Source organism: Desmodus rotundus, chromosome 3 (assembly GCF_022682495.2).
Source record: "Desmodus rotundus isolate HL8 chromosome 3, HLdesRot8A.1, whole genome shotgun sequence".
Taxonomy (NCBI): Eukaryota; Metazoa; Chordata; class Mammalia; order Chiroptera; family Phyllostomidae; genus Desmodus; species Desmodus rotundus.
Window position 1 is genome coordinate 150874551 of NC_071389.1, and position 15473 is coordinate 150890023.

Sequence of the window (15473 nt, forward strand, 5' to 3'; positions counted from 1 at the left end):
CCCTTTGGCTTTGTCTATGTGTATTTTATACACGTTCCTGACAACCCTTCTCCCTTTCCCCCCATTATCCCCTCCCACTTCCCCCCTGGTTACTATTAGTTTGTTCTTAATTTCAATGTCTCTGGTTATATTTTGCTTGCTTGTTTGTTTTGTTGATTAGGTTCTACTTATAGATCAGTCTCATAATTTTTCTTGTCCAAATAATTAAACTGAAAAGCCAGAGAGGTTATAAATTGCCACAAGTTATAAACCCACTCTAGAACCCTGGGGTTCTTGAATTCCATGCTATTACACATCTCTCTACACTGTGCTGCTGGTTCCCTGTATGCTCCTCAAGCCTTTTCTTAAACTGGACTTCATATTTGGAGACAGTGAGGCAAGGGCAGGTCTTGAGGCCAGCTGAATAAAGTTCTTTGCATTGCTGCTAGGGGAATTGGAATGATTGGGAATATAGAGGCAATGCAGAGAGAGCAGCATACACTCTTATAGAGAGAGAATGGGGCAGGGTTTGGAAGCAATGGAAGGTCAGGACTGATGAGAGGGAAAGGCATCCCAGGTGGAGAAAACTGATATTTGTAGTCTCAGTCTAAAGAAAGGATGAGATGTGTTGGGGGTGGGGCACAATAACAATAATGACCAAAACATGGAATACTAGCTGAGGTCAACAATGCTTGTATAATGAGGCAAATTTAAAATAATACTAACTTTCCTCTTTCGCCTTAAGAAAGATATGAGGCCAAACTAACATTTGAGAAGCATTATAAAAAGAATAGACACATTTGGCTGGAAAGATATAAGAGGGCCATGAACTCCTCTCCACAGTGAGAAGTGATGGGCTAGAATTGCCATTGGAAATTAAGATTAGACAACAATGGCAAAAAGCTGTGTGTGTTTAACCAAGTGATGCTGAAGATTGAGGAAATCTTGAAACAAAGTCTAGAGGAGACATCCTTCAGTCTGGGATGAGTTAAATTCAGTCCCGCCTGGAGGCAGAGGGAGGGATGAGGTGTCCTGTCACAGAGTCTAGCAGTCTGGATCAGGGCCTGTTCATGGAAACAAAGCATCTCATTATGGAGAGAGGTGGAGAACAGCAGGACAAAGCCCCAACCTATTTGCCTGGGGCTTCAAAGCAGTATAGAAACTTTCTGGTTTGATCAATGTCAGGCTCTGATTATGACAAAAAAAAGATTTCAGTTAAACCAAAATGAAAGAACATTCCATAATACTTCCATGGAGCTTGGATCTCACTTTCTGGGGAGTTTGCAGCTGGGAATAACTAACAAGAACAGTTTAAGCACAACTGGTAATGGAAACAGATAGAGGAATAAAATTATTCCTTGGTTTGGGCATTTAGGATTCGGCTCAGAGGCCTTGGAATTTGTCAGGGAGGATAAGTAAAGTGAGGGTCCTCCCAGCCAAGTGGCTATGCAAGAACCCACTTCTGGGAACCCACAGTGAAGGCTGGGTGTGTCAGAATGTGTGCTGAATTCCTGGCTTCAGTTACAGACTACCAGGCGGCTAAAGAGTCTGTCATTGCCGGTGTCATCACATTTACAAGATTCATAGGTCCCCTTCCCAGTAAGACTCAAGAATGAGGGCCTCTCCACACCTGCAGCCACGTCCTATCACTATGCACTGTATGAAGAAGCAGAGCAGTGAATGATGCAGAGGTGAGGGTCACTCTGATGTGTCCATTCACTCCTACCCAGGGGAATGAGGAGGTGGGAGCTTGGAGAATTTACACAGAGCTTCTACTGCCCTGGTATGACCTTCAAGTTATAGGCCAGAAAAATCTCCAAAGGGAGAGATTTTTATTTATCTAAAATGAAAGCAGAAGTATAAATAAGCTGCTCTCTCCATCGAAACACTGTATGATACTGTGTTGGTCTATGAATTGTCCTCTGCCCATGGAAATCCATTTAAATTCTTCTCCTACCAACATCTTGGGGGGGACTCAAAAGCATGTGGGTGCTCAGTCTGTCTTCTTCAACTAATTGTTTCTGGGCTCTGCCCTTGGAGATGCCATTAGAGAACTGACAGTCACGGGGAACCGGCTTCTCCTCACAGAGTGAAACTCCCAAACAACCAGCCCCACATTCCTCTCTGACTCATGCCACCAACCCCCCACTGTGCCCTGCAGGTCAGTGGGCTGGGAACCCTGCCACATCTGGAACAACTACAGCTAGAATTAGATGTCTGTTCTGATAGCTGGGACTTACCTCCTCCCATACCCAGACCTGGATCACTCCCTGGCCTGTGCCAGGGGTATTATGGTGAGATGAAGCCAGTGATGGGCAGAGGACAGTCAACAAGATGTACCCTAGAGCTGGCAGCCTCACCTGGGGATATCTGATCACAGTCTCTGCGGCTCATCCACTTGCCCTAGTATAGAACCCTTCCAGCTCCTGAGAAGTAGGAACTTTTCATTATCCGAGTCAGTGGTTGAGAGCAGACGCACACATAATTTTTCGTTTGTTGAGTGCCTACCATGTGCCAAGTCCCATGCTAAGTGGTAAGTATACAGTGGTGCACAAAATAGACATACTGGTAAGTCTTGCATGCAGCTTACTGTCTAGTGGTAGAGCCCACCATTAAACAGATTCACAAATAAAAATATAAGCTCAAAGTAAATTAGTGTTACAAAAAAGTGAAATAAATTTGTTACTTTGCCTACACAGTCAGTGGTATACACACACATGCAAACATGCCATCTGTGTCTATCTCTGATGCTTTTCTGACACAGTGTTTCTGCCAAACCCAAGGCAGTGGAAGTATGGAGTCTGAAAAATCCATAAAGTGGATAATCTAAAAATCAGAAATAAAGAGTTGACCCAATGTCAGTATGAAATTGACCTCAGTGATTTATGTAGATATGAAAATCATATCTAAATTGGTCATCTCAAGGCAGGGTGGCTCAGTTAGTTGGAGCTTCATCCCATTCACCAAAAGGTTGTGGGTTTGATCCCTGGTCAGGACACATGCCTAGGTTGCAGATTAGATCCCTAGTTGAGGCGTGTGCAGGAGGAAACCAATCAATGTTTTTTAAAGAATTGGCCACAAAATTCCATTTGCACATCTCAATTGAATAAACTTTATCCTCACTTCCTCAAAGTCTTCCAACTCTGAAGTAGAAGGGCAAAAAAATTTTTTTGAAGAACCAGAGTGACATGCAGCCACAGGGAAGAGAGGCCTGAAAAGATGGGTTCAGGTCACTCTAGCTTCTTTTTCTCTGTGTCCTATTCAGAAATCACTGAGCTTTTGCCTGAAGACAGAACTTTGGAGGTCTTCTCAATCATTCTATTGCCTCCAAAATCATGCACACAGTTGATAATTGACCTGATTCTTCTAGCTCCTCAGATAAAGGGACTACACAATTTTTTTTCAAGCAACTCAATAATCCACTCTGTTGTGAAGTTCTTCTTTCTCTGGTAATTCTAGTCTTTCTTTTTCTACTAGGTATTTTGTTTTTTAAACCTAAACATACCAAAGGGGAAATGAAGACACATTACAATATCTTTCCTCCCTCATTCATAAGCATTTAAGCACTATATGGAAAGTGGCTATCCCTTCCTTCTATATCAGAGGAAATCCCAGCAGAGATCTAAGATGGAAATATCATAACAGTCTGGGGCTCTGCTCTCCTGTGGTTAGTTGATATAACCCAGATTTGGAAGACCTCCTTCTAACAGACTGGGAAAATCTAGAGGCAGTTTCTTGATATTTATTTCCTCTTCTCAAGCATGGTCAATCCAGAAATGTGAAGGTCAATGGATACACATCAGGTGTAAACCAGGTGCAAATGTTTCTTTGCTTTACCACAAAATCTTGTCATACAGGGAAAATGAGTAGACTAAAGGATACAAGAGCATGTGACTGGATAATTACTTCTATAGGGTCATTTTATGATTCTAAAATAGAACCAAGAAAAATTAAGCTCAGAGTCCATTTGGATAAATAATTACTGCTGAAATTTAGCAACATTTAAAAAAAACACAGACCTTAGGTTTTTATTATTATTGGTCTTTGGTTTTTACCTCGTATTAGCAGAACACCTTAGTCAGATAGTAGTCAAAGTTCCAAAAAACCTTAATCCATTTTTCTCAAAAGCTTAGGGAAAGAATGAATTTTTTAGCTCTTAAAGTTAGTTTATGTATTCCCCTGCCTCCAACTAGGAAGACACATTATACTATGTTGGTCGCCTAGGTCATCCACAAGTTCTACCCTAATCTCTCAATGAACCCATTTCTATCAATTTTTTTTCCTACTCAGACCTGTGCTTTAGCCGAGATAACCCATCCACCAACCCCCACATCCCCACTCATTCCCACATCTAAGCATGTGTTTGAACCTCATCTCTTACCTGTTTGAATGTTGTCTTCATGGCCTCTACTCAAAACTCAGCTCACAACCCTTTCCCCCAAAGAGTCTTTCTTTATTAACTCCAACTAATCAAGATGACTTCTTTGCTCTAGTTTCACCTAACCATTTAGTTTCAACAATATTTAATTGCATAAACCAGAATGTGTGTGTTTGACAGGACATTGGGAGAACTTAGGTTTTCTGTCTCATTTGTTACATTTTAAATTCTTTGGGGGCCAAGACAATGTTTTTATTTAATATCTAGCCTCCCCGCCCCAATCCTTAGAGTTCTTCAGTAAATGCTAAAATTATATCTCAGATGGACTAACTGCTTGTCATAGAATGAGACACAGACAACTTTTCTGTATCAACTTCTGAGAAATGGGTCAATGATGAACAGCAATAACAAGAATGGGGGGAATAGCTAACAAAGAAATCTTAACTCTGTGCTCCATCAGCAACTTGCACATTTTCAAGATTGTTTGGGAATATTTGATAAGTAATTTCTCATATCAAACCAATATCTCAACTCTCATTTACAAAGAGCAATGATTATAAGCTCACGGGGGAGAAGTATGGTAATATAAGCAGTGCTTAGTACATAGCAGATGCTCAGACGGCATTTGTGGAAAAAAGGACAGGTGGACAGAGTTAGAAAGGGATCAGAAAGTCAACAGGTTCTAAATATCTCTTTATTGTTGCCTGTTAATGTTGTTGGCTTTCTAGGTAAGAGAAAGCCAGCCAATGACTTCTCTGACTGGAGAAACTGGAGGCCAGGGGGTGGGTACAAAGTTAATAAGAGGAATAATATCGGTATAGTGAAGTTCCTTGTGTGGTGGAAAACAAGATGCAGAGAAACAGGAACATCACTAAAACATCTGGTCCGAGGTCTGGCCATCTATGCTGGAAGGATGAGAAAAGGCTTAGGGCATTTCCGGAAGGTAGTCAGAGAAGACTCTAGAGGAGGAAGAGAAGATTATAAACCAGAGTTTGGCAAGAAGGAAGCTACAGAATTGAGCACAGAGGAGTAGGACTGAAGAAATTACGCACGTGGGCCATCAGAAATGAGAGAGGTAACTGGAAAATGAGAGAGGGTAACATAATTTAACAGTGTATCTTAGAATGAAAATGCCTTGTTGGAAGTGAGGAGAACTGAGATGGTGGGGTATAAGTAGTAGATAAGAAGAGTTGATGAGAGATCAGGGAGGTTTAGATTTGTCTTTCCTTAAGTATACGGAACATAAGCAGTCAAAAAACAGCCCATTCTTCACCTCCTACCAACAAGTACATGGGAGCAGAGCTGTCAGCCCATCTTAGGCACCAGACAGGAAAGTGCTGTCAGTGACATGATTGTAGCATAAGGAAACAAGCTTGATGCCAAGAGTGAAATGAATACCTCTAAGCAAGTACACTGCCCTTTTTGCTGACACACAAAATTCTTAAACTAATCTCATTCCCAGAAGTCAGTTTCTTCTATTCTTCAGCTGTCTCTTCCTTGGTCCTCGTTTCCCTGATTTCTGGGAATCAGGGAAGGGCACAGATAGCCCTTCAAATGATTCAAATTCCAAAGATGAATCTGTTTTCAGGGTCTTCTCAAACCTGTCAGTTCCATGTGCAGTCTAACTTATATTATTTTAGATGCTCTTCTCTTACCATAGATGGAAGTGGAGGATACCCAAAGACTGATTTGGACAGTGATAAAATGGTGAAATAGTTAAAGAAAAACTGTGACAGCAAAATAAACATAAAAACATGACCCTGTTATCCAATTAATTGATATTCTTGAGCACCTACTGTGCAAAGCATTATGCTAAATACAGAAAGGAATATAAAGTTAAAAATATATACAACTTTCACCTTCCCAAGGCTTGCAATCTAGTAAAAGAAATAACTGCATATATAAATTAATCCAGTACAAAACAATGCTATTATAGAAGCTCAAGTAATGACACTGTAATTGGGGAAGAGACAAATAATTGTCTTTAGGGAGATGTAGGAAGCACTCTTGGAGGATAAAATATTAAGACGGTAAATGAAGGATAAGACCTTGATAGGTAGATGAGAAAAGGAATGGCATTCCAGAAATAAAGAACAATGTGGGCACAAATCTTGAGGCAAAAAAGGAAAGAACAAGTTCGAGAACCCCAAGTAGACCCATGAAGTTGTAGTCTAGGTGACAAAAAGGGATATAAATATAAATATAGGAATTGTCACGATGGAGGGCTCTGACAACTAAGCAACCGAGTTTGGATTTTATTTGATACATAATGGAGAATCAGATAATTATGATAGATGCCCCATATTTCTTTGAATCTGAAATTATTTGGTAACTGACTCAATTTCTCAAGTTTGACAATAAACAATTTTCAAGTTACCTTAAGGAAAATGACATTTCACATGGTTTCCACCATGGAAGCTATTGTCTTTATCAAGTTCATCCACATCTATACCAATCCACTGGACATAAAAATGGGAGGCCAAGAAAGAGTGTAAAGTCTCTTTTTTGAAAGGTTTTAACAGAAAAGAGATTTTTGTTCACCCATGAAGGTGATGGTAATAGTTTTGTGTTCAGTCAGGAGGGTCATTCAGATAGCTACAAGAAGTCCCTTGATGGACCTAGGCAGACAATAAGACAGAGAGATATATGCAAATAATATAATGCTGAGGAACTATAGAATAATGGAGTCCTAGGTGCTAGGTAAGGCAGTTTCTTGTGGAAGAGACTTTAGGACCAGGTATACAAAGAAGAAAGGGACAGGAGTTGAGCAGGGAGGACAGAAAAACAGTACCTAAGGTTGGGGGAGGAAGGAACTGGCCTGAATAAATGTTTGAAGGCAAGTACCAGCAAGCACATGTGGTTAGTGTCATGTGTGGGAGACAGAGAACAAATGAACTCATCTGGAATGGACAGTCTGTAACAAGAGCTAACAAGGACTCAGACCATAGGTAGACCAGTTTCCGGCACAACAGCCTGGGTCAACATTGGATGCTACTCCTGGCCTCTCCAGAGAGGTAGGAACTTCATGTCCATTTTCCTCTTGTACGTTAATGAGACATGGGTTACATTCCTAGTTGTTCTGGACTTTGACTCATCCTCCTGTAATGAATCTGAGCGTCCCGTGGTGCTCTGTATTGTACTGAGAGATAAAGTGAGGCTAAGCCAGAGAAGACTTATTGGGCTCAAATTCAAATTACACTTAAGAACTAAGTTCTGCTTGGTCTAAACTTATATTCTTAGGATTTCTCATCCCTCTCTTCCTCTGTTTCCTCTGGATGTCCAATACAGGATGCTGAATGCTACTGTACCTAAGCCAGGTAAGGGAGCGATCAGATGTGGAAGCAGAAGCTATTATAGAATGACTTCAGAAGGGCTACTATGCTTTGGGTTAGCTATCTCTCATAGCCCAGACTCCCCAGGTTAAGGCACAGCACTGTTATTCCTAATCCCATCCGAATTCACAGATGCAAGTGGCCATAATAGAAATTTCCTGAAAAGTCTAAATGCCAGAGTAGGAACTGATTGTTGACCATCCTGAGCAACTAGTAAAACCATGTTGATCCTAAACCATGAAGGAAAAACTGAGTTCAGTTTCACTGAGCAGAGCAAAACATTCATATAGCACAACTGCAATTAGAAACTGGGGACCAAGGCATCCTTGAAACCCAACTGGCGAATCTCTCTCTCATGTTCTCTCTAAGCTCCACATTCTACTGCAGAAAGCATTAAAAAGGGGGTTGCCCCACACCCTTCTGTAGGAAAAATGTACATTTTGGGATGGTTTGGAGGCATCAAAATGGTAAGCAATTTTAGGGTACAATTAAGACCTGGCTGCTCAGCCCTACAATAAATTACCATCAAAGGCACTCACACGTCAATAGGGAAAAAAACACATGTGCTTGCAAGACGATGTGTGTTTGATGCTCATAAAAAAGATAAAAATATAGGTCATCATCATGTAACGAGCTTGTAGGTGTCAGAACGTGTGCTGTTGGGGGAAGTGGGGAGGGGAAATGGAGAGGGCTCAGCAAACCAAGAAGGAAAAGGAAATCAGACTCCTATCCCCAAATTCTTCCTTTCCGTTGAAGACAGTGGATGGGCCATGGGGGGCACAGGTGGACCCCTGACACATTTTTATTTCTTAGAACATCCCCTTCCTTATACCCCCAGCTGAATTTCCGACATATTAATCACCTCTCCCATTTTGAAATCAACCGGTCAGGCTATTATTCAAACATTGTTAATGACACCATCAACCAAGGTATCAATTAGGCAAGTTGGGATAAGAAGAGCAGAGAATAGGGCTGGCCAGAGAGCAGAACACAAGTCTGTTTTGGTGTAGGTAACCCACATGACAGCAAGGGCTCCTAACCCTTTTATTCCATTTCTCTTAAAGGAAACTACAAACACACTGAATTCCCCAGTCAAGACCTAAACCAAAACACTCCTTCATCAGCATCCCCTACTTTGCCACCTCAGTTAGTCCTTAATCAAATTTCAGTTGGTCACATCACACCACTCAAGATGTACAGGCAAAGATCCCCAGTTAACCAGCTCTGGGTAGAGCTATTCTGGTGGTTGGGCCCAGTGTTAGGGGAGGGAATGCTTCCTCAAGCCATACTGAACTTCTTTTAAAATCTAGCTCAGTATTTTCACACCCACAGAAATTTTTTTCAAATAAGGAAAGTCTTCTTATTTGTTGATTACTTATTTCTTAAATTCAAGAGCTGAGTATTGTTTTTTTGCAACAGACCAACAGTTAATCTGAAGACCAGAGCTAACTTTTTCTTTTCTTTTCTTTCTTTTCTTTCTTTCTTTCTTTCTTTCTTTCTTTCTTTCTTTCTTTCTTTCTTTCTTTCTTTCTTTCTTTCTTTCTTTTCTTCTTCTTCTTTTCTTCTTCTCCTTCTCCTTCTCCTTCTCCTTCTTCTTCTTCTTTTTTTTTTTTTGTAAGTCTCTGCCTCCCACACCTAACCATACTCCTCTCTGTCCAGACAGGCTCTGTTCAAAGGGGCTGTTCAGAACAAATGGGTGTGACAGGTACTCAGGTCACTGAAATTTGGATTCTGGAAAATGAAAAGAAACCAAGACTAGAGTCAAAACTACAACACAGTAGGAGTCAATTCAGTCATCAAGACATCCAAGTTCCTTCTCATTATATGCTTAGGGAGGTTTCCAGAGCATTTTGTTCTTAGACTCCAATCTTCTTGAGTCATTCCCCAGCTCCTTCTCACCCTTCCACTCCAGATACATGCAAGTTCTCCGTGGCTTGCTTTCCACACCCACCAATTATCCAGATCTTCAGACAGATGTAGGAGACTAGAGAAAGATAGGATGTCAATGTTTCATATTTTTAGTGTCTTTGGACCCAAAGAAGGTGGCTAGGCCAACTCAGTTCCAAATACCATAACCAAAATTAGAAATCTCAATAAAAAAAAAATTCAAGTTTAGAGCTTTGAGGACACAGTTCTTACCTAATTAGATTAGCTAGGTTTCCTAGGCTTCTTCCCAAACGACGTAGCTCCTTGGGTTCCCTTTTGCCACTCTTCTCTGCCTGGTTTTCCTCCTCTAATGTCTTTCCTGCAGTTCACCCTAAACTCCACAACACTAAGATGCAGTAGTTGATAGAAAATAGATGATAAATAAGCTTTCAAAGTTGAATAGCCAGGATTTTTAAGGTGAAGAACCAAAAAAAATTGTTTTCAATTAGCTTGTAGGTTTCCTAAGGGCAGGCACTGTATTTTAATTCCTTTTTTTTTAATAAAAGCTGTACTGAGATATAATTCATGTACTATATGATTTACCTATTTAAAATGTACAATTCAATGGTTTTTAATATATTCAGAGAGTTGTGCCACTGTCATCACAATAAATTTTAGAGTATTTTCATCACCACAGAAAGAGATTCTTTATCTATTAGCTCTCCATTTTCTCCTCTACCCACAACACTCCTAGCTCTAGGGAATCATTCATCTACTCTCTCACTTTATAGAGTTACCTAGTTTAAACACTTCATATAAATGGAATCATGTGATATGTGGTTTTGTGACTGAATTCTTTTTGTTAGCTTAATGTTTTCGAGATTTACCCATGTTGTTGCATGTATCAGTACTTCACCCCTTTTTTATAGCCAAATAATATTCCATCACATGACTATTCTGTATTTTATTTATCCAGCTAATGGACATTTGGGCTGTTTCCGCTTTCCAGCTATTATGAATAACACTGCTATGAACATTTATATACAAGTTTTTATGTGAACATTTGTTTTTATTTCTCTTGGGTATATATTTAAGAGTAGAATTGATGGATAATATGGTAACTCTAGGTTTAACATTTTGAGAAACTGCCAGACTGTTTTCCAAAGAAGATGTAACATTTTGTATTCCCCCCCCAGCAATGTATGAGGATTACAGTTTTTCCAGTTCTCACCAACATTTACTATCTTGTTTATTATTATGACTGTTATAGCCATCCTAGTGGTTTTGACTTGCATTTCCTTGATAGTTAATGACATTGAGCATATTTTTCATGTGCTTATTGTATTTGTATATCTTCTTTGGAGAATTGTCTTTTCAGATCCCTTGCCCATTTTTAATTGGGCTGTCTTTTTATTATTGAGTTAACAAGAATTCTTTATAAATTCTAGGTACAAGTCTCTTATAATGTCCATGATTTGCACATATTTTTTCCTGCTCCACAAGTTGTCTTTTAACTTTCTTGATGGTATTCTTTGAAGCAAAAAGTTTTATGATGAAGTCCAGTTTATTTTTTTTTATTGTGCCCTTACCTGAGAAGCTATTACCTAACCCAAGGATGTGATGATTTATACCTATGTTTTCCTATGAGAGTCTTATAATTGAGTTTCTACATTTGGATTTTGACTCATTTTGAGTTAATTTTTGTACATAGTGTGAGGTAGGGGTCCAACTTAATTTTTTTTGCAAGTGGCTATCCAGTTGTCCCAGCATCACTTGAAAAGACTGTTTTTCTCTCATTGAATTATCTTGGCATTCATGTCAAAAATCAATTGACTCTAAATGTGAGGGTTCATTCTTGGACTCCCGTTCTATTCCACTGATCTGTATCTCCTTCTTTATGCCAGTGCCATACTCTCTTGATTACCTTTTGCTTTGTAAGTTTTAGAATTAGAAAATGTGAGTCTTCCAACATTGCTCTTCTTTTTCAAGATTGTTTTGGTTATTTTGGGTCCCTCGAGTTTCTATATGAATCTGGGATCAGCTATCAATTTCTGCAAAGAAGCTGGATGGGATTCAGATAGGTACTGTGTTGAATTTGTAGATCAGTTTGGGAAGAATTGCCGTGAACATGGGATGTTTTTGACATTTATTTAGTACTTTAATTCGTTTCAACAATGTTTTGTATTTCTTTTGTTAAAATGTATTCCTAAGTATTGTATTACTTTTGATACTACCGTAAATGGAAGTGTTTTTCTTAAGTTCATTTTTGGATGGTTTATTGCAAGTATTATAATTTTCTATTAAGTACCATAGTAATAAGCACAATTATTTACAGAGTACCTACTATGTAAAAAGTTCTCTGTTAGGCTGAATGTCAAATGAAAAGCTTAAGACTTGGTTTCTAAACTCAAGGAACTTACAACCCAGTTAACTAGAAAAATGTTTTACACACATTTCACCTGTATATTTTTCTAAAGTATTTCAAATACTTCATTATACTTGACTGTGACAATACTATTTATTTATTTATTTACTTACTTGCTTACTTACTTATTTACTTACTTACTTATTTATTCAAAAGTGTTTATTGAATGACTAGTATATAGAAGCACTGTACTAGATGCTGGGAATTAAAAGGAAAACAAACATAGTTCTTGTCTTTATGAATATTACTGTCAAGTATTAATCAAATATAAATTACAAATTGTGGTAATTACCATAAGATAAAAGCACATTGAATAGTAAGTAGAGCAGGAATACTATATCCATTTTGCAGAAGAGAAAACTGAGGTTAGCCAGAGTTTAAGTGTCTAGAGGGCAAGGGCCAAGAATTCTATGAGAAGGGTTAGGCCCTTCAGCTTTAACACTGGTTTGCTTGATTAGGCCTAGAACATTTAGGTTTTTCCTTCCTCCTTTCCTCCTAAGGTAAGGGAAAGGAAGAGGCTATGTGATTAGCAGGGATGAGAGTCCTCCTGTTCCAACCAGGTTGGCACACTTCAGCCACCAGTCTCACTCTCTGCTGGACTCAAACAAAGAAGCAAACAGCAGTCTATGAAGGAAGACACGACAGGGTCCCTGGGCCTTGCCTGCTGCCCCACTGCTGTAAGCACAGGGTAGTTTTTAAACTCTTTTCAGCACTGGCCAAACTAAGCCAAATGGCGTTTTTAATATTATTTCACTTTCTCCAGGTTCTAGTCTCCTTAGTACTAGTCAACCTGCCCCAAGTTTTGCAAAAACAAACAAATTTTAAAAACAATCTGGAGCCCTGGTTGGTGTGGCTCAGTGGATTGAGTGCCAGCCTGCAAACCAAAGGGTCACCAGCTCGATTCCCAGTCAGGGCATATGCCTGGGTTGCAAGCCAGGTCCCCAGTGGGGGATGTGTGAGAGGCAACCACACATTGTTGTTTCTCTCCCTCTCTTTCTCCCTCCTTTCCCCTCTCTCTAAAAATAAATAAATAATCTTTAAAAAACCAATCTGGGGTTATACATATTCTCCCAAATAACTTTAATATACTTTTTAAGAGATTCACAGAAAATTGAGAAAGGACAGGGTTATAGAGAGCTGACAACTATTTTATGAATGGTTTATAGAAAGAAAACTTTGGTTTTTCTTATTTATTATATATATATTGGAAGGAGGGTCAGTATATTTTATGTTACCAGAGAAGTGGAGATCTGGAAATGGCCCCGGGGTTTTCCCTAATTTCATCTTGACAAGCAGTGATGGGGCCAACTCAGAAACTGTAACCGTGAATCCTGGACCGGAACCCAGACCTCCTGATTCTTATTATAGTACTTTGCCACTGCATTTCAAGAGACTTAATAAATCCTTGGTCAATTTATTCAATAGCATGGCATCATAGTTAGGACTACGAGATACATAGATGAATAAAGTAAAGTTCTGGCTCTCATCATCTTCTCTTCCTTGACAGTCCACACCCCCTACCTCACCCGCACTCAGAGTGGGTTCCATACTGCTCCTTGCGCCCTTGTGACACCTCGTTCATTGTGTCTTTCACTACACTTTACACATGGTGTTATAATTATTTGTTACTATATCTGTTTCTTCTACTAACACTGTGTGTACCTTGTGGACAAAATCTTGTGCTCTACATGGTGCTTGGCACATAGTAGGGGTTCGGTAAGTCTTTGTTGGATGAGTAAATGAGTAGCTGGTCCAGTACTCCTTGTCCCACTTCACTCTTCTGGCACAAAATTTGGTAGTATGTGACCACCTATCTCCCAAGTGAAAACCAAAAATCTGATATATTCAAACTATAATTAACGGCCTCCCTAGTACTGTGGATGAACTAGCACAGCACCCATGAAACTAACACAACAATTCCACTCCCTCTTCCTATGATAAAGTGGGGATTTGGATTCAAGTAAAACAACCAAAGTTGGTTTCATGTTGGATGTATTTTATAAAGGGAATGTTTGAGACAACTGAACAAACAAGTCAGAAAACTCCATTTTATTTTATTTCCTCCAAAAGTAGCCAAACTTGAGTTCAGACAGAGTTGTCTTCTTCCAAGTTCAAGTTGTTTTCTTCTCATCATAGGCCTCATTTTGGCTTTGCCAACAAGTTTAAAGAAGCCATTAGGAGAATGAGATGCATATATAAAGCTAAGTTGTTGCTGAGCCAACCCAGAGAGAAAGGAATCTTAATAAAACTCATCTATATTCTTCTTCGTAAAAAAATAATCACAAGTGGACCTATAAAGTGGAGCCTTGGGAGCCCCTACAGTTGGCTCAGCCTGAACTATCCACAGGGGACAGGGAGATAGTAGTGAATAGCTTCCTTCCCACTCCCCATTGTCCACTCTGTGACTCTGAGCCCCAGCTTTTGGAGGCAGTTTGGGGAGAAGCAGTTTGGGGAGACTCAGTTCCAATATGTGTTCCACTTTCAGATATAGCACCAAACTGGGAGATAAGTAGAAATGTCAAAGAAATCAGATAAGGATTTTGTAGTTGTTTGTAAACAACTTCTTTGTCAAACCCTTTTGGGACAAAAGCATAGCTCCTGCATATGTTAGCATGTGTCTACTATGTGGATAAAGAGTGCTACTCTGTTCTTGTCTTTGGAGACTACTTAGGTTTGCTTCCTCCCCTTCCTGGAGCATCAGACTGCTGTTAGTCCAGCCCAGAAAAAATTAGGGCCAGTTTTAAAAATTAGGTGATTGTGTATATTATGTATACATGCATGTACCTGCATTTGTGTGTGCATGTGTGCCTGTGTGTGAGAGAGGAGGATAAAGAGTGAGAGATTAGATTCTGATTTCATCACAAAGCCAAACTGAAATTCTTTCTCTTAGCTATTCCTTGAATAGTTTTTTACTCTTTCTCCCTTCAAGAGCTCGGATAACTGAAAGTGGACCCAGTAGGTCCTACTAGCTATTCACCTACACCTATATCCTCAAACACAAAAGGAAATGTATTCAACTGGTTCAAATTTTTAGGGGCGTGCCCTGGCCGGGTACATCAATACATCAAGGTCACGGGTTCCATCCCCAGCCAGGGCATACAACAATCAACCAATGAATGAATAAATAAGTGGAACAACAAATGTCTCTCTCTCTCCCTCTCTCCCTCTTTTCCTCTCTCTTTCTAAAAATCAATTAATTAAAAAAATGTAGTGGCCATATCTATGTAAAGATTAAGTAATAAGTAAAGATTCTAGAACCAGATTCACATAACTGTAGTCAGTGCAGATTATCTAAGCCCCGAAGTAAATTATTTGAGTCTTAATTGCCCACTTGGGTATCTACACAAATTCAATGCCCTCCCTCTGAAAAAGAGCTAACATAGATAACAACCAGCATCTATATACAAAATAGGAAATATATGCATAATTTATAAATATAAATACTTGGAAGCATCAGGATATTGGAAAAATTTTCAGCCAAAATATGATAATA

At 39.4% G+C, this 15473-nt stretch overlaps 1 long non-coding RNA gene across 4 annotated transcripts in view; it reads right to left on the minus strand.

The window, feature by feature from the left end:
* Positions 1–15473, minus strand: part of LOC123478191 (uncharacterized) — an 82608-nt gene that overhangs the window by 22156 nt on the left and 44979 nt on the right. The window lies entirely within an intron of this gene.